We start from the raw sequence: 20,858 nt of genomic DNA, 5'->3' as shown, positions 1-20,858 counted from the left end.
ATCTGTTGTCATATATACTTTAATACATGCAAGGCATCTTAAGGCTATTCTGTTTATTTTTGTGCTAATATGAAATTATAAAATTAAAAAGTTATAGCATTTTGTCTTCAATTAAAATTATTTTCTTGCAAAGGTATATGAAAATGCATTTCAAGTCATTGTTGGAATCATGACCCACAGCAAAACTTGTTAAAATTCATTTTTCTCAGTCTCTACCGTCTGGATTCTATACCCATCCCCTGTCCTCATCCATCACAAACCTGGATGGTGGCTCACCTTAACATTCACCACCACATGAAGAAACCCTGGATCATCTTATTTAATTCCTTAATTTTATTTATTGCCTTCATTTTCCATCAAGTTTTCTGATGAAGAGAAAGCAACTCCTGATTTCCAGCCTGACATCTTCCCAGAAGCTTGAAGGTTTCCATCTTGTCCCAAAGATATCCCTGAGTTCAGCAGCAAGTGGGGCTGGAGCACAGTGAGGACCCAAAATAGTGTCCCAAATAGTGGTGGGACTAGAGGGAACCACTAATTTAGATTCAAACAGAACCCACAGCTCTTCCTTCTGCTTAACTGATTAGTGGCTGGAATAACAGGGATTGGAGAAGTCAAACAGAGAATGCTTTCCTTTGTTCCATGATAGGTGTAAGGATATAGTTCTCAATCCATGAGAGAGTTTTTCTCTTTCTTCAGGGAAAAAAAAGAGGAATTTGGCCAGATTGGAAGGGCAAAAGGGATCCCTAACCCAGCGTAACCCAGGACTAGAGAAAACAGTTTAATTGATTGAAACTCAATGCCAGGAGAAAAAAAAAAAAAAGGGCAAGGTTTCTTAATTTAATTTAGATATACTAAGATTTCTTCAGTGTACATAATTGCCAACTAAAGTCTTCCTAAAGTATCCAAATAACCTCTCTGCTTTCTCTTTACCATCATCCTGAATCTTTTCTATAAATCTACTACAACATTTATAATTGTTGCTGAGAATATTGAAAATGTGGCCTTAAATTTTCTTCAAATTGCATGTTTCCAGGAGAAATAGGCGTCTTGGTAACATTAAAAAAGAAAATGGCCTTACTTTTATTTCATACTTATTGTTCCAGAAAAGCTAAACGGAGGGTTGCTTGGGGACCAGGAGGCAGCAAGATCTGAGCAGCCATGACAAGACAAAGGGAGCTGAGCACAGCCGGACAGGCAGGGAACAGTGTCCACGCCCTCAGACAGCTCAGCCTTTTTGAGGTCAGGGAGATGCAGGGTCAGGAATGCTGGCGGAAGGCCTTGGGTGCTCTGTGTCCTTTTCAGGTGCAGGAGCAGAGTCATCAGGTCACACAGCTTTCCTCAGCTTGGTAACGAGCCCAGGTTCTCCTAATCCACCCAGGATGCTGTGCTCCCAGGAAAGCACCTGACTGACCTTCCTCCTCTTTCAGGCCATCCCATTCACTGCCTGTGGATAGAGCTCCTGCTCACTTTGTTGTGTTTTGTAAACAAATAAACAAAGCAAAAATTAAATAGTAACGCTACATATTTTGGACACTTCTATGAGAGTTTTTTTTTTCTTTCAAATATGCTTGGAAGCCCAAAGTAAGTGCCATAACATTGGCTGGAACGAAAAGGAAGACATACAGAGGAAGAAAGGCCTCTGCTAGCAAAGACATTTTATCGTAACAGGGCAAAGTCAAGAATTTGGAAGTGCAGGTGACTTAAGCAGGAAGATTTCCCTTCTTTATATTTCCCTGTAGGGCTGAAAGATGCTTTTGTTATTCTTCCCTAGCAAGAACTGAAATGGGCTGTCGCTTTCGTCTTGGTCTATTAGAAATTACTGTGTCTTCCAGATCCATACCAGGCAGGGTCTCTTCAGAAAAAGGACAGCTGTGGGGAGAGGAGAGTGCCCATAATAAACACTCTGCAGAACATGGCTCCAGGCAATCTAACCTAAGATATCCCTGGGACCTTGCAGAACGGAGTGGCTTCTATCAAACTGGGAGTGTTACCACCATGGTTACCAAAGTCTTCTGTTTTGGGGTGCTTTAGGTGTCACTGCCAATAATAAATTGCTGGATTCACAAATGCATTCCCAGTAACAGATGATGATTTTCGTTAGTAAAATACATTCATTATAGCCAAGAAGGAATTTTCAGGACTTCTGTCATGAGTTTTTGAGAATAACTAGGGACCTTCCTTGTTCACAACAATACTTGCCAGATAAAATACACCATTTAAGGCACCACTTATCTCACAAATATAGACCACTACCCATCTAAAAAAAAAAAACCTGTCAAAAAACTAGAGCTGAGCCTGGAACCTAAAGCAGGCAAAATTTGGGCCTTCTGCACCTGGAAGCTAAGTCAGAAATGTCCTTGAAACAAGGAATGCCCAGAACCTGGAGCCAGACAGGTTGGAGCCAAGACTGGGGCAGCCTAGAATGAGGGTGGCAGGGGCTCTGCTTGGATCAGCAGGCAGAGCAGGGGTGGGGTTGGCCTCGTTCAGAGCCAGAGCACTAGAGCAATGGAAAACCAACCAGGAAGGTTGCTCAAGGCCAGAGCCCTCAAGATCAGCTGTTCTCTAACATTTTAGTCTCAGAAGAACTTTATATTTAAAAATCATTGAGAACCCCAAAAAGCTTTGGTGTATGTGGGTTTTACATTTAGTGTATTATAAATTAAAACTGAGAAACTTCACAAAACAATAATAAACCCAACTACATGCTAGCATAAATAACATATTTTTATGGAAAATAATTATTTTTTCCAAAACAAAAAACTTATTGAGAAGAGTGGCACTGTCCTATGTTTTAGCAAATCTCTTCAATGTCTGTCTTAATAGTTGAATCCTCATAATCAAATACATTAATGTTTTATAGCAAAATATATAAATATTTATAATAAGTAGGATAGATGTCAACATTAGTTCAGTTCAGGTTTTGTTGCTGAATGATAGATTTCAGCTTTTTTATAGCTTTGTGGATTTCGGGATTGAGAGTAAAGAATCATAGGCCTATTTTTTTCCCCTATTTTAAGTCTTCCTTATTTTAATGAGAATACAAATATTGTGTCACCATTACTAATGTACATGGAATATCATATTAAGGAGTTATATCTATTTCTTCTAAAACATATTTTTATTACATACGGGATTCACAATTTATTGGAAGTACATCCAGGATCTGATACCAACATATTTATATAATTTATTATATTTAACTTTTCCTATGTATTGAAGTTCCTTAGCTTGAGCTTAAACTGTGCAACCCTAGGATGCATGCTTGTCTGAGCTGTGTGCCAAGGATCTTTTCAATGGGTTCACCAGGGATCAATTTGCATGAGATGACAAAGGACATCCTGGGAAATAACACATCCTAGGGACTAAGAGAGTCCTATTCACAACCTGTTCCAATCACAATAACCCTGCTTGGGAGTAGAAGGTCAGCTTTGATGAAGTCATGCTGTAGGATACCAGGATCACCCTCGGGCCCAACCTTCGTAAACATGAGCTTGAGCTTTCGGAGGAAGAGGAGACCAATAGTGTTTTTGGTTTATTTTGTATGTTTTGTATGTCAGGCATTAGCAGCACAAGACAGCACACAGCAATCTGAGAGAGATGCTTCAGGGATGAAATTTTTCCTCTCACTCTTTGCACTCTACTCCATGTGAATACCATGCAACGTGTGCGTTTTTGGAATCTAGGCTTCAGAGACGGGCCCAAGTGCTCCTGGAAATTTTGTTCCTAGAATCTGCAGGATGAGCCCGTTAGTGGAATCTCTGGCACCTTTTCTCCATGGCCACCTTGCTCCTTTATCTTCTGAGACAGCTTCCGTGCAGGGTGCTACAACTGAAACCCTGAAATGTCCAAGCTCCTTTCTTTGTTCTTCTAATCTCAACCCATAGTAGAAATCTGCTTAGACAGATGTGCTGGTTTGAATGTATTGTGTCCCCCAGAAAAAGCCATATTCTTTGATGCAGTCTTGTGGGGCAGACGTTTTGGTGCTGATTAGATTTGCATGGATGTGCACCCCACCCAACTGTAGGTGTTAACTCTGATGAGATATTTCTATGGAGGTGTGGCCCCACGCATTCAGGGTGGGCCTTGATCAGTGGAGCCATATAAATGAGCTGAAGGGCAGAGGGAACTCAGTGCAGCTGTGAGACAAATATCCCAAGTGCAACTAAGAGTGACATTTTTGAGGAACTGCAGCCTAGAGAGGAACGTCCTGGGAGAAAGCCTTTTAGAAACCAGAACTTTGGAGCAGACGCTAGCCACGTGCCTTCCCAGCTAACAGGTTTTCCAGATACCACTGGCCATCCTCCAGTGAAGGTACCTGATTGCTGATGTGTTACCTTGGACACTTTATGGCCTTAAGACTGTAACTGTGTAATAAAATAAACACCCTTTTATAAAAGCCAATCCATCTCTGGTGTTTTGCATTCTGGCAGCATTAGCAAATTAGAACAGAGGAATTTGGGGGGGGGGGGATTTTTGATATTTTATTTATTTCTGTCCCTGACTCCTACTCCACCAACGAAGAGTTGTATCATCCGTCCTCTCTTCTTGTATTGAGTAGAATATGGGTTATTTTTTGTTTTGTTTTGTTTGATATTTGGTATGACAAATCCCTCCTCGTTAATACTTTTCCTTTTTGAGTTTTCCAAGTATATTCAAGGAACTGTTACCTTCTATTTTGGGTCTTTTCTATCCTCAACATGCTTCTCTCCAAATGTGGCTGTGGTGCATGGCAGATCATCTAAAGATGTTTTCATGGACCAGGACTATACTGGACAAACATCACCCACACTTAATCCATCAACATTCATTCACATGCTCACACATACAGGGGCTGGGAAAGAGAGTCTAATCGTATGATTAGAGGGAAAGGGAGACAAGTGTGGTGAATATGACAACTGTTGATATTTTTTTTCTTTCATTTTTCATTGATCTTGTGTGTGTGTGTGTGTGTTAAAATAGACACAACATAAAATTTGCCAATAGTGGCACTTAGTACATCACAAAGTTATGTAGCCATCACCATTTCCCAGTTCCAGAACATTTTCATCACCCCAACAGGAAACCCCATTCCTGATAAGCAGTTACTCCCCATTCCTACTCCACTAATCTGCTTTCTGTCTACTTCTATTTGCCTATTCTGGGTATTTCATATAAATGGAATCATATAAATGTGGTATTTGGGTCTGACTTCTTTCATTTAGCATAGGGTATTGAAGGTTCATCCATGTTGTAGCATGTATCAGCACTCCATTCCATTTCATGGCCTAGTAATATTCCATTATGTGCACAGACAACTTTTTTGTTAATCCATTCATCGGGTGATGGACATCTGTGTTGTTTCTGCTTGTGGCTATTACAAGTAGTGCTGCTATATAGATTCATGTTCAAGTTTTTGTACCATTAATTTAAACATGTCAGTGACTGACAACTCTAAGGAGCAAGTTTGCTTTTATAAAAAAAAAAAAAAACAGCTCAAACAAACATAACTTTGTTATTCTGGTTAGTTTTTTATGTGATCTTGTATTTTCTGTTTTTGAATTATTTAATCAAAATAAGATAGATATAAGATTGGCTTTGGAGTAAGAAGATGAATATGGGGATCTACAACCATAAATTTCACACTTCTAGGTGGAATAATTTGCTTAGTTTTTGCTTTTGGTGTATTTGTTTTTTTACGGACAGGACATCAAAATGTCCTTTCTTTTCCTTATTTCTAACGTATTGCATTCTTCACAGCTGGGTATCATGGAAGGGAGCCCTATATGCCCAGCCTCTAAGCCAGATTACACCAGCAGATGGCAGTACAACTCCATGTTTACCCATCTTTGGGTAAGGGCTGTATCACCACGTACAGGAAGACTCCAAAGCTGAGGGCATGGAGAACAGAGAAGGAATGTTGCTTAAAATCTCTGTTCTCTCATTGATCCAGTCCAGAGTTGGATGACAAGTCACCAAAAGAAAAAGATCATTAAAGGCTTACAGTAATAGATGGATGAAGTAAGCTCTGATACTTAAAACTCTACCCACAGACTTAACCAATTTATCTGCATTCTTGATTAAAGGGTGTGGTAAGCCAAGAGAAAGGGAGAGTCCACATGGCATTCAAGTAGATCTTTCAGCTCTCTATTTAATTGTAAATGTACCTCACTACAGTTTCAAATACACAGTCTTAAAAACACGTAGAAGCTATGACTAATGGTGGAAACAGTCATCATCATTCAAAAAAGTTTTGTATTCCACAATGAGAACTGTATTCAGAGTTAGCTTACAAACTAGGCCAGAATGTCAATCACACTGCTTTACATTCATATCCTTCATTTTAGCATGAGAATTGTTTAATCCAAGTAGATCACTACCTTATTGACCATAAGATTTCTGAAAATTTCTAAGAATCTGTTTGAAACATGACACTAATCTAGCATACTGCATCAAATTACTGTCATTCTAACAGCATTCAAAATTAATATCATTTTGTGACCAAAATAATACAATCAGGACTCCATTTCTATTCACCAACTTCTTTGACCTTCTCACCTGTTTATATATGAACATAAATTCACATGTATATCTATTCATTTCACATCTGCTATACACATTTAACAGGCTGACTAGAAGAAACTAGTCTCAGAAGGAATTGGCAATGAGCAATGGAATGAGTTAAAATTGGTGAGTTTTTTAATGAAAAGACTGAGATAATTTAAATTGATTTTTAAAAATATATTGCCTTTAAGTTAATGACTATTGGAGAATTGAAGGAGATATGACAAGTGTCAAACACATATAAAGGTAAAATAAAACTAAAGCATACATCAATACAATTGACAACCAAAACTGGAAAGATTAAGATATTAAAAATAAACCGCTTAAACTTCCCTATTAAAAGAAAAAAAATCATGATTGGTTTAAAAAACAACCCCATTATTACTCTCAATAGGGGGAAATGCCTAAAATCAAATAATAAAAAAAAAAGCAAAAGATGGGTAAATATAAAGCAAGAATATACAAAGAGGGAGAGAAGTAAAGGTCATATTACTATCAACACAATACTGATACTGATTAATATCAATAGTAATACCCAAGAGAAGTGAATGAAAAAGTGTTAAATTTGAAAAAGAGGGTCAATATATAAGGAAACAAATAGAATTTATAACTAAATTATAGAAGTCATGGAACTAAAATACAAATAATATAAAAACTTCAAAATTCCTAGAAATATACAGAAATGTGAACAGAAACACAATGGCAGTATTGAAATTTTAGCAAAATATTATTTTTCTGTAAAAATAATGCAAAAAAATAAGGATGAGGAGAAATGGGAAATATTATTTAAAGATTAAATTAGTGGCTGAGACTCTAGAGCACTGTAACTTTAAACAGGAAATACTTTAAAATATTTATAAATCATTAACAAAAATCATCACAAATTAGACTACAACAACTTATTCTTTATGGCCTGCCAGTAATTAATACTATCATTCATTGAGCACTTACTATACACAAGATCAATAGACTATAGATGCTAGTAAGTAGCATCACTCAAACCCAACTGATCTTACCCCAAGTCCATATGTTTTCCAAGGTGACATAATTCAAAATTACATTATTAGGCTAATTCATCATGATTAAGAAGAGTAATTTTAGAAATATGAGACTATTTGATAGCAGAAAATATACTTATATAATTTCCTCTGGCAAATTGCCTCCTTCAAATCTCTACTTGGGTACCCACTCTTACCACAGTTCAGTGGAATCACACTCCCTAGCCAAAGGGGTTGCCCTAAACCTAAGTTCCTCACTCCTTAGCCCCCATACGATCCATCTAATACAGCAGGAAAAATTTCCCAGGAGTTTTTTCCCCCAAATCTGAATTATATAGAATCATATAGAAAACAACAAGGCTAGGTGAAGGCTGAGGTTGGAGATATGGGCAAGACTAATAAAAATTTCATTAGTCCAGAGTGAGCTTTTAGAATCTCAATGCCTGTGTGAGGTACTAACTATATGATCTTTTGGATCATGCAGTAAGTAAATATTGAATCAAACACATACAGAGGTCCCAAATGACATTCTGAGTGACAGCAGAAAACACCCACACTGAGGAAGGAATCATTTCTCTTGAAGCAATGGAATCTGCACTAATGCTTGCCTACAATTGTGCTTTGCATTACAGTAAAGGCTTTGTGCTGCAAGACCTCTGCCCTCGAAAAATGGGCATCTGTTACCAATTCATCTCATTACTAATATCTTCACAGCTGAAAGTTTGAAATTACCATGCTTTTGCCCCTTAGATAGCATCACATTATGAGTCAGGTCGTGTTTACTTATGGAAGGAAAACAATAGAAGTATTAATTAACTGTTCTTTAAAGGATCAATCCAAGCCATGGCAAGATGTAGTTATCCTTCCATTGGGACTCATATTTACATATTTCCACAAGAAGAAAATATAACAGAATGATAACAATAAAGATCTAAGAAGTAAAGATTGCAAGGAAACTAAAAATGTAACAGCAGAATTAAAACCCAAATGGCAGAGAGAAAGAATAGAAATCACAGATCAGAAATGACGTCCTAATATGAAAGACAAACTTTCTTTAAATGAAGAAAAGCAATTTAAAAGGAATGAAAAGAATGATAGAAAATAAGGTGCTATGGAAAGTAATGAATGGACTTCCTAATAAAAGTGTAGGTATTCCTGAAAATAAATAAGAATAGTTGCAAAAGAATCAATAATCAAAGATATAAATGAAAGATAATTTCTCATATTTGAAAAAGGACCTGAATCACATGATGAGCAGCAGGACAAGGAGCCGGTGGGAAAGGCTGGGAAGCATCTCCACTGCCCAGCAGGACTCGAGATATTCTAACCACTGTATACTACTCCCCTGAGAAGCTGACATCCAGCTGCAAGGTGTTTTTTCCCCAGTAACCTGGTTCATATCATAAATGCAAAAGTCCTCATTCTCATGTTCTTGCTTAGGCACCACCCTAATGTCCCCATAAAAATGGAGAACAGTAAAGTGGGGTGGATTTCTTCCCTGGAAACGATTCACTTTGCTCCAGCTGTGACTTATCCTTGCTTGCCGCCCTCAGTAGAGGAGAATGGGGACCGTATGTGCCTTCCTGACACTCTGCCTGTGAGTTCTAGCTTGTACTGACTGAATGATGCTTTCAATGTTTGAGCTTTTCCCTTGACAGCAATCAAAAGGGCTCAAACTGTGTGAGGCCAAAATAATAAAATAATAAAAGGAGTCTCACTTTTTTCTTAAAGAGCACTTTTACATGCAATCTGATAGGAACCGTCCATATGTAAGATGACACAAATCCAAGAGTATTTATTGTGTGGCTCCTTTAAATCCAATCCAAATCCAAGTATCTGAAAAATCAGGAATTTTTTTCCATCCCTGAAGAGCAAGATAAAAGTTTTCCTAGCTTAAAATCAGTGTTTGGGGGTTACCATTCTTTATGTTTCTAAATGTGAAGTTTCATTACAGTTACCCTGTTTTCCATCCACTTTGGGATATTAGGAATTGGAAGGTGACTATAGTTTTCTTTACCTATTGGTCTCAGAATTTACCAAAGAGTGAAAATCCTTAAGAAATCCTGGACTTGGCACTGGATTTAGGGAGTAAAGGATACTTCTGTTATTCTCCTATGAGTAAAGGTTCAGAGTCCTTTTGGTTCCTTATGATACAATTACACTGCATTCTTAAAAGTATATGAGAGAAGAATCTAAGATGGTGGCTAGGTGAGACAGGGCAAAAAAAACACCTCCGTGAAAAATACTAAATGAAAACCAGAAAGTGACCCAGAACACCACTTCCAGAGTAGCACCAGCCAGACAAGGTCTGTTAAATCTACAGGGACCGTGCATTTGGTGAAACCAGGAGTCTGCATTCTGAAACAAGTGAGTGAGTCGGCTGAAAGTCCCTTGGCCACGCTGCGGTGTGGGGAAATGGTGGTTTGGAGATGGACTAGTTCTTCAAAAAAAAAAAAAAAAAAGCCCAGGTGCAGCTGCAGATACAATGGGAGCAAGCTGGGCTAATGCCTCGGTGTCTGGCATGGAGGATACCCCTTCCCACACCCACTGCTGATTGTCTCGGACCCAGGGGAGCAAAGGGGAGTCAAAAGGAGAAAAACCAGTTGATATGGAGAACCCAAACCCAAACATCCAAATCAAAAGAGCAGAAGACACACAGTACTTGGCACAATTATCAAAGAACTACAGACAGGCAACGAGAGCATGGCACAGGATATAAAGGACATGAAGAAGAGCATGGCACAGGATATGAAAGACATAAAGAAGACTCTAGAAGAGCATAAAGAAGATACTTCAAGAGTAAATAAAAAAATGGAAGATCTTATGGAAATTAAAGAAACAGTAGGCCAAATTAAAAAGACTCTGGATACTCATAATACAAGATTAGAGGAAGCTGAACAACAACTCAGCCTCCTTGAGGACCACAGAACAGAAAATGAAAGAACAGAAGAAAGAATGGGGGAAAAAAATGAAAAAATCATAATGGATCTCAGGGATATGATAGATAAAATAAAACATCCAAATTTAAGACTCATTGGTGTCCTAGAAGGGGAAGAGAAGGGTAAAGATTTAGAAAGAGAATTCAAAGAAATTGTTGGGGAAAACTTCCCCAACCTTCTACACAATATAAATACACAAAGCATAAATGCCCAGTGAACTCCAAATAGAATAAATCCCAATAAATCCACTCCAAGACATATTCTGATCAGACTCTCAAATACTGAAGAGAAGGAGCAAGTTCTGAAAGCAGCAAGAGAAAAGCAATTCACCACATACAAAGGAAACAACATAAGACTAAGTAGTGACTACTCAGTGGCCACCATAGAGGCGAGAAGGCAGTGGCATGACATATTTAAAATTCTGAGAGAGAAAGATTTCCAACCAAGAATATTTAATCCAGCAAAACTCTCCTTCAAATTTGAGGGAGGGCTTAAATTTTTCACAAACAAATGCTGAGAGATTTTGCTAACAAAAGACCTGCCCTACTTCAGATACTAAAGGAGCCCTACCGACAGAGAAACAAAGAAAGGAGACAGAGAGATAGAGAATTTTAACAGACATATATAGAATATTACATCCCAGGTGACTGGTACACACATTCTTCTCTAGTGATCATGGATCTTTCTCCAGAATGGACCATATGCTGGGACATAAAAACAAGCCTCAATAAAATAAAATAAAATGAATTTGTTCAAAACACATTTTCTGACCACAATGGAATACAAATAGAAGTTAATAACCATCAGAGACTTGGAGAATTCACAAACACCTGGAGGATAAAAATGAGGGGGGATGAAAACATTCACAGATAATCAAAAGCTGAGGTGCTTCATCACCAGTAATCAGTCCTATAAGAGATGCTAAAGGGAGTTGAGCAGGCTGAAAGGAAGGGACACTAAACAATTGACTGAAACTACATGAAGAAATAAAGATTTCCAATAAAGATCACATGGCAAATATAAATAACAATACTACTGTATTTTTGACTTATAACTCCACTATTTACTTCCTACAGGATCTATTAATACATAATCTGTAATGATAAATCAGTGATTTTTGATTCAATGTAAAATATGTAATTTTTGACAAGAACTACATAAAGGTGAGGGAATGATGGAGTATAGGAACATAGTTTATGTGTCATATTGAAGTTAAGTTGGTATCAAAGAAAAACAAGATTGTTATAGATTTAAGATGTTAAATTTAAGCCCCATGGTAAACACAAAGAAAGTATCAGAGAATATACCATAGAGATGAAAAGTAGAGTAGGGGTTCCAAGAAGTGGGGGAAGGGGCAATGGGGAGTTAAGAAATGAGAGTAGGGTTTCTGTTTGGGGTGAAGGGAAACTTCTAGAAATGGATGGTGGGAAGGTGACAGCATTACAACATTCTAAATGTGATTAATCCCACTAATGGAATGCTAGGGAGGGGGTGGAATGGGAAGATTTAGGTTATATATATGGTTCCACAATTGGAAAAAAAAAAAAAGACAGTTGTGCCGGTTTGAATGTATTATGTCCTCCAGAAAAAGCCGTATTCTTTGGTGCAATGTTGTGGGGCAGACAGAATAGTGGGGATTAAGTTGGAATGTTTGGATTAGGTTGTTTGCATGGAGATGTGCCCCACCCAGCTGTGGGAGGTGACTCTGGTGGGATACTCCCATGGAGGTGTGGCCCCACCCATTCAGGGTGGGCCTTGATCAGTGGAGCCATATAAATGAGCTGGCTCAAGGAGAGGAAACGGAGTGCAGCTGTGAGTGACGTTTTGAAGAGGAGCAAGCTTGCTAGAGAGGAATATCCTGGGAGAAAGCCATTTTGAAACCAGAACTTTGGAGCAGACGCCAGCCACGTGCCTTCCCAGCTAACAGAGGTTTTCCGGACGCCATTTGCCATCCTCCAGTGAAGGTACCTGATTACTGATGTGTTACCTTGAACACTTTATGGCCTTAAGACTGTAACTGTATAGCCAAATAAACCCCCCTTTTTATAAAAGCCAATCCATCTCTGGTGTTTTGCATTCCGCAGCATTAGTAAACTAGAACAGATTTTTGTATCGGAGAAGTGGGGTGCTTTTGCTGCTGAGTTTGCAAATACCAAACATGTTGGAACGGCTTTTCAAATGGATAAGGGGAATATGCTGGAAGAATTGTGAGGAGCTTGATAGAAAAGGCCTAAACCGCTTTGAAGAGACTGTTTGTGGAAATATGGACTCTAAAGATACTTCTGATGAGGTCTTGAACAGAAATGATGGACGTTTTATTGTGAACTGGCAGAAAGGCGATCCTTGTTTTAAAGTGGCAGAGAATTTGGCAAAATTGAGTCCTGGTGTCAGATGGAAGGAAGAATCTGGAAGCAACAACCTGGAATACTTAGCTGAGGAGATCTCCAGACTACATGTGGAGGACGTAACCTGGCTTCTCCTTGCAGCTTATAGTAAAATGCTAGTGGAAAGAGATAAACTTAGAACTGAACTCTTGGGTTCAAAGAGACCAGAAGCTGAAAATTACGAGCCTCCAGGGGGTGGAATCCCAGAAGCTACAGCCCAACGTGAGGATGTAACCAAACATGGAACCCAGCTGCCATTTCAGTACGAGCCAAGATTGGAGATGGAATTATCCAGAAAGGATTTGTGGAAAGTCCTATTGTCTGATGGCTTTGACCCCTGCATGCTTCATGTGAAGCCAACAGAATTTTTGCGAGATCTTTACAGACAGAGCCGTTGCCAGTCTGGACTGGAGGAGACAGACAAGGAAGAAACTGAAGGAAAAATTTCTTCAAAGACAGAGCCATGGAGGTTGAGGTCTGGAGTCAGGAGGTCTCGGGCTGGGAGAGCGGAGCAGCCCACATGTATGGAAAGGGTGAGTTTGCCCTGGAGGTCGAGGGCGGGCCTTCCACCTCTTTGCTCAGGAAATGTCCTGCCACCCCAAGCCCCAAAGAGGGTGGAGCACATTCCCAGGGAATTGGGGAGAGCCTGGCTGCCACCACACTGTTCTGAAGGGGTTGAGAGTGTGCCCCAGAGATGGAAGGGAATCCGGGAGCTGCCCCGATGTTTGAGGAGGGTGGGGCCAAAAAGGTGGTCTCCCCAATGTGTGGAAATGTTGGAGCACTCACCCAAGTGTTTGGAGAGGAAAGGGCTGCCAAAAAGGCCCTTGGGAAGGGTTAGGCTCCCGCTCTCTCAAGCCCCAAGGATGCAATGTAGTTCTGTAAATGACTCTCAGACTTTGAAATCTAATGGAATTTGTCCTGCAGGTTTTAAGAACTGTTTTGGTCCTGTTAACCCTGTTTTCCTTACTGTTTCTCCTTATGGAAATGGGAATGTTTATCCTGTGAATGTCCCTCCTTTGTATATTGGAAGCATATAACTTGTTCTAAGTCCACAGATCCAAAGCTAAAGGAAAAGTATGCCTTAGGACTGACCATGTCGATATTTGATTTTGATGGGATCTTGTACTTAACTATTGTTACTGAAATGATTTAAGTTTCTGCGGTATTGTGGGATGAATGTATTTTGTATTTGGAAAGAATATGTTTTTCTGGGGTCCAGGGGGTGGAATGTGCCGGTTTGAATGCATTATGTCCCCCAGAAAAAGCCGTATTCTTTGGTGCAATCTTGTGGGGCAGACAGAATAGTGGGGATTAAGTTGGAATGTTTGGATTAGGTTGTTTGCATGGAAATGTGCCCCACCCAGCTGTGGGAGGTGACTCTGGTGGGATACTCCCATGGAGGTGTGGTCCCACCCATTCGGGGTGGGCCTTGATCAGTGGAGCCATATAAATGAGCTGGCTCAAGGAGAGGAAACGGAGTGCAGCTGTGAGTGACGTTTTGAAGAGGAGCAAGCTTGCTAGAGAGGAATGTCCTGGGAGAAAGCCATTTTGAAACCAGAACTTTGGAGCAGACGCCAGCCACGTGCCTTCCCAGCTAACAGAGGTTTTCCGGACGCCATTTGCCATCCTCCAGTGAAGGTACCTGATTACTGATGTGTTACCTTGAACACTTTATGGCCTTAAGACTGTAACTGTATAGCCAAATAAACCCCCCTTTTTATAAAAGCCAATCCATCTCTGGTGTTTTGCATTCCGCAGCATTAGTAAACTAGAACAACAGTCTAAATAGATGACAATTAAATGCCAAGGATGATCCTGGATGGGATCTGAGGATGGAGGAGAGGAGGCTCAAAGGCACACAGATGGGACATAAGAAAAAAAAAGGAACTATAGAATGTAAGCTTTATATCAATGTTGAATTTCTTGAATTTCTTAGCTGCGCTTAATGAGATTGCATAAAAAAATGTTCTTGTCCATGGGAAAGGTATATGTGAATTATATTGTTTATTCAAAGATATGTGCAGCTTGCTCTCATATGTTCAGAGGACAGAGCAATAGATGATGGATGATAGACAGGGAGGTAGGGAAAGAAAGAAACAGTGGTGTGACAGGATGTTAAAGGTGGTGGATCGGGGTATCAGGGAGGGGGTTGGAGTATGATGGAGTTCTATGTATGGGGTTTGTACTGTTTTTTGCAACTGTTCCTGTAAGATTGAATTTATTTCAAAAAAAAAAAGTATATGAGAATAGGAATTTTTGTAGATGACAGATAAATAATAGTTGAAATTTTTGTGACACCGATTGGTTTTGTCTTTGCATTTTCTCTTCTGAATTACTCTGGTGACAATTACTTCTTTCAGGAAGGAAATCCTTACTATGTGGCTCAGGGAGGACTTCCTCCATAGCCCAGGGTCCCAAGGGTGAGGCAAGTCAAGATTGGGTCTTTAGCAGGAATTGCTGAATATCAAAGAAAGCTCCTTCCACCAGGATGGCTAAGACAGTGGAGTTTGAGCCCAGGCTTCCGAGTGGCCATCTTGACAATGATGTAGAAAGACATCTTCTATGGATGGGGAAAAAGACACATCCCTGATGATTTTGTTTGAACCTTTTAGATCCCATTGGAGTCTCCACAGGAGTCAACGGTTTGCCCTTGCCATGATACCCACTGCCATGGCAACTTTTCCTTCTCCTGTGTAACACGGATTCCAAATGTAACTAATTATATACCATTTCTCTTATAACCATGTCCTTTGCTGTATGTAAGTTCCAGAAGGGCAGGGAGTGCTCACCTCTTTTACAAGGTTCTATACCCAAGGCCACTGAGTAAATGAATGCACTGTACCACATATTTTTCTATTTAGTTTACAGAATTAAGACTTAGAGGAGAGTTCTTTTTTTCTTTAAAGAAATATCTTAAAATAAATTTAACAACTAAAAGAATAAGAGGTATATTTATTAAAAAGGCAAATGTGAACATATTTTAGATAATAACAGAACATAAATAACTAAAAGAATAAGTGGTATATTTATTTAAAAGGCAAATGTGAACATCTTTTATATAAAAAGAGAACATAGAAATACAAGAACCATCAATAATTAATGGATTAATTAATTGAAATAATTAAATAAATACATATTTTAGGAAATGAGGTTTAGTTGCAGAGCAGCAGTTAACATTTCATCAGTTTCTGAAAATATTTGGTCATATTTATGCCTAATATTACTGAAAAAAATATGCTAAATATGATACAAATTATTTTATAGCTGAAGCAAAAAATAATGGCTTTTGAAATGAATGGAAAATTGAGAGTCTGAGCTAGGACAATTGCCTCTGGGAATCATTTTCCTTCTAACTTCCTGAGTTTTCTTTTGCGCACTTTTACAAAGAGAAAGCATCTCCTGATTTCCACTCTGACAACCTCCCAGGCACAGTCACTGTGTTTCTTCTCTTGCAGATAGAGACGGATTCCCTGGAAGTACATCGTCATAGTGCGGGGCCCTCCATTCCCAGCAGAGATTCTTTCTCTCCCATCTCCTGCAGCAAACAGGTCTCCAGGTCCCCCAACTGGCGATGAAGGCCCGAGCGCAGTTGGTCCAGGAAGGTCGTGTTCCAAGCAGCAGAGGAGCCCTCTGTGTGGAAGAGGTTGAAGATCTGCTGGAGCGTCTCGTGGAGGACAGACATGGCCTGGGCTTTCTGGACTTGGCTGCCATCCTCCATCTCCCAGGGGAGTCTGAAGTCAGTCCTGTTGTTCAGGCAGGAGAAAGGGGAGATTCTCCCCATTTGACCCAACACTGTGAGGGTCTCCTGATTTCCCACGTCAAGGCTCTGAGGCAGGTCACAGCTAAAGGAGCTGATGGGGCTGGAGAAGATCATCACCATCACCATCAGTGAAAAGACTGAAAAAGCCACTGGTAAATTCCAAGAAGACCCTCTTCTGGTTGCGATGGGGACCGTGAGCCTCTGCACCAGGTTCTCTGAGGATCTTCCTCCATGTGGGCCATTTAAGTACTGAAGATGAGAATTTTCATTTTCTGAATTTCCCCCAGATCTTTCTATTCCCCATTTTTTAATTTCCCTTTTCAGGGACCAGAGTAGATGTATCAGTTGTAATTCTTTCTGTGTTCTTACATTTAGAGTTCAGTTTACACATTAAAATAGAAGCCGCAATCCAATGGGATGCTTATCATCTTAATAAACACAAATTTTTAATTGATAAAGCTGTCTGGATCCCTTTTTCCAGATGTTAAGAATAACTTTGAAGGAATCATTCCTAGGCTTCTTTTAAAATCTTCTTTCTCCCCTCTAGATTCTACATGGAAGTGTTGATATACTACATCAGGTGTGAAAGATATGTCCTTTACATGCATAGATCTGGTTGTATTTTGTCTTATCCTCAACAACAGGTACTTGGTCGTCTCCTTAAATGAATGGGCTCCCAGACTTCCTTCAATACATAGGAACTTTCACTTAGTTCAAGCTGGTATGGTTGATCAAAGGTTGTAGATCTCAGAACAAGTCAAGAACTTGCTTCATCCTTACATCCTTATCCCCCATTTTCTAGTTGGGCTCTCGCTGCCTCGAATTTAAGTTGATAATAAAACCACCCCAAGGGGAACTAGGTGTGTGTGTGTGTGAACAGTTGTATGGGTTGGTTGGCTGATGGTTTCTAATTCCAAAGAGATATACTTGTGACTATAACCTCCATTTTTATTACATCTCTCAAAGCATCCCTTTAGCTCACCTGTATTTCCATATATGTAAGGCACCCTCTTCTCAGGGCCTAGATTGGTAGAATCTAGCTTAGTGTTATTAGGATGCTCATAAAACAATTAGATTCCTGCCCATAATAGTAAGGAACATGTTAGCCTACCTTAACTAGAACCCTTTAGACAGTCCTGTATTTTGTGATAGTAGGTGTGGGGAGTGGAATTGCTGTGCTTATGAACCAAAATTATTTACTCTCCCAGGTTTCCTCCTTTCAACTCAAGCATCACCTATACGGTTTGGTATGTATATGAATGGCCCAGGATGGTCAGTAGTGACACTCTTTTTTCATATGTATAATAAGTCTGATGCCTCCTCTCTTCATTATTAAATCCATATACTTTAAATAGATTTACGGTATGCAGTTTGCCCAGTGTGGTTTTCTTTATTCTACTTAATTGAGATAATTGCTGAACTTCCCATCATTGCCCTGAGCCCAGTTTATACCAAGATGATTACCCCTCCAGGCCTGCCCTGAAGAGAAGTGCACATTGCTACTGTACAGACATCCAAGCAGTTAGAATGTGTCTACTGGCTTCTTTTTTGCTTTGTGGCAGAGAAATTGTCCAGCCTAGTCCATTATTCCAGCTCTATCAAAAATAATGATGAAGTGATCTATTTTTTCTTTCACTTTTCTACATAATTTTAAAATTTTCCTTCTTCTGTGGTATTTGTCTTTTCACTGATAAAAAATTTTCCTAATGCTTTTGTAATCATTCCCTTTTCACTTCGAGGTTTGTTGCAAACAAAGGAAGAGAAAATGTAATGGAAAAAAATTAACATTCTCAGTATAATTTTCAAGACATCAGAATATCCTCTCTCTTTAAACATTCCTGGAAAGTAAAAGTAAGCAGTCATGGAAGAGTAATGCACAAAGTCAAATGGAAAGTAAATGTGGAATAGTAAAAAGAAAAAGAGGAAGTGATGTCTCCTCTACTGAAAGACAAAATGACGCAACTAATTATACAACCACAGATCAGGGTTTAAGTGTTCTTTAGGTTGACAAGTTTCAACCTGATTAGTGGATGAGACTGCTGCAGCTGCAGAAAGCATCAGAAGGAGGGCAGCTGGCTCTTTAAAGCATATGTTGTCTAAGGGGCTACATATTTCCAAACAGAGTCCCAAAAGCTAGGTTACTCATTCTTTGGACCATTTAGTTCTTTCCGTACTGGCTATGCGGCAGAGACTGCTCAATCTGCTTCTTCAGTGACAGATACCGCTCTAGATGTTAGAGACACTGTGTTACTGCCCTCAGGGAGCTTAGAGTCTAGCAGGAAATCAGAGATAAAACAACTAGATAGACTGATTACTTCATTCAGTGTGCTGAGAGCAGCTACTGGAGAAGGAGAAGGCTAAAGAGCAAGGTGGAGGGATTAATGATTAGCCACCACATATACTTTTGGCAAGTAACCTCCTGGAGTTTTCCGTTTCTTCATCTATAAAACATAAAAAACTATAATGATTATATCTCACAGGGAAACTGTGAAGATTCAATGAAATTATGTTTGTGAAACACTTTGCTGAGAGCTTTTTTAATATATATATTTTATTATATAATATGGCTGTCATTAATATTCGTATTATTAAAAAAAATGTACTTTTTGGATGTGATGAAGTAATGCCATGACAAGCTTTGAATACAATTGCAGTCCCAACAAATGCCACAGAGTGTGGTTGGATATCACCTGTCAATGGAAGATTAAAGGACATGAGATTATCTGCATTGCCACATAATGAGCGAGGGAAAGCTTTCATGGTTAAAGGTCGTTGAGAGAGAATGGAGAGAATCACACAGCGAAACCTGAATGTCTTTTAGGGAAATCAGCACTTACGAAATTTCCTGGCAGAAAATTTCATAGCTGCATCATAATTTATTTGTTTCCACAATTTATTTTAACAAATGATACCTGTGATTATTGTTCCCCAGATTTAATATTATGAAAGTAAATATATCTTCAATTAGTTAAAGACCAACTCATGGGATAATTTTGAGGTCCACATGCAATTTAAGACTCTTAAAGAAGGGGAAAAGGTTAAATAAGAAAAAAATAAGAAAAATGCCAATCTTTTACTACATGAACTCTTTAATAATTCCTGCTAACCCAGTAAAGTCATTTTTTTCATGAGTTTTTCTCCCTTATCTGACATTGTCTAGATTTCTTTCCCCAGGTACAACCAAGAAGGTGTGAAAAAATATGTTTTAATGCTGTGAAGGATACTGCATTGGCACTTCTTGCTTTGAAGTCCCCCAGCATGTACTCATGTTAATAAATGTTCATTTTTAAATTGAATTCACACACACACACACAAGCAAACAGTAGGAAGGGAAAATAAAGGGGAAAAATGTAAAAAAACAAACAAACCAGAAAATGAAAGTTTCTGTGCTATGTAAGAGGCCCTCAGCACCAAATGTCCTCACAATTTGCTGAGGCCAGGCTCCCTCTCCAGGCAGAGCTGTAGAACTCCCAGCTCCCCAATGGCCCTCCCAGTGTCTGTGCTGATGGCTCTGCTCCATCCCTACCTGTCGTTTGGCCTGTGTCCTGCATTCAAGCCATGGCCATCAGGAAACCTTCACACTGTTGAATCAAATAGAGAAAGTCTCCATTCTGTCATGTCTGAAGGACAGGACTGACTTCCAATTTCCTCAGGTACTGATGGATGGGAACCAGTTTGAGAAGACACATGCCACTGCTGTCCTGCATGAGCTGCTCCAGCAAATCTTCAACCTCTTCAGCATAAGTATCTCTCTTGTGACTTGGGATGAGAGCCTGCTGGACAAATTCCTCATTGGACTTCATCAGCACCTGGAAGATCTGGAGACATGTTTGGAAAAGGAAAGGAAGGTGGAAGAGACACCCCTGGGAAGTGAGAACTCCAGACTGGCTGTGAAGAGGTACTTCCAAGGAATCAGTGTGTATCTGCAAGAGAAGCAATACAGCTCCTGTGCCTGGGAGGTTGTCCGGGTTGAAATCAGAAAGTGCTTTCTCTTCATTAACAAGCTTAAAGAAAACCTCAGGAAATAAAGATGTTGATTTTCAAAACGGTCCACCTGGTCAACTTGCTATTTCCAAGACTGAGAGTGCAATCTTCATCACTGTTTTAATGCCAGATTAAAAATAAGTCATGGCAAATTTATGGAATCTTTATAAAACTGTAACGATTAGAAAAGAGAAGTGCATCTTTCATTTGCTATAACTGGAAAACTTTTGTAATTTTTATTTAACTATTTAAA

General features: G+C 39.3%; 2 pseudogenes; one reads left to right on the top strand and one right to left on the bottom strand.

The window, feature by feature from the left end:
• Positions 1 to 16,199: 16,199 nt before the first annotated feature.
• Positions 16,200 to 17,615, bottom strand: LOC119545217 (annotated as a pseudogene).
• Positions 17,616 to 20,102: 2,487 nt separating this feature from the next.
• LOC119505466 lies at positions 20,103 to 20,649 on the top strand (annotated as a pseudogene).
• The last annotated feature ends 209 nt before the right edge of the window (positions 20,650 to 20,858 follow it).

The sequence above is a fragment of the Choloepus didactylus genome, chromosome 10 (assembly GCF_015220235.1).
Source record: "Choloepus didactylus isolate mChoDid1 chromosome 10, mChoDid1.pri, whole genome shotgun sequence".
NCBI lineage: Eukaryota > Metazoa > Chordata > Mammalia > Pilosa > Megalonychidae > Choloepus > Choloepus didactylus.
Note: the sequence above shows the minus strand (reverse complement) of the source record. Positions and strands in the feature narration are given on the sequence as shown.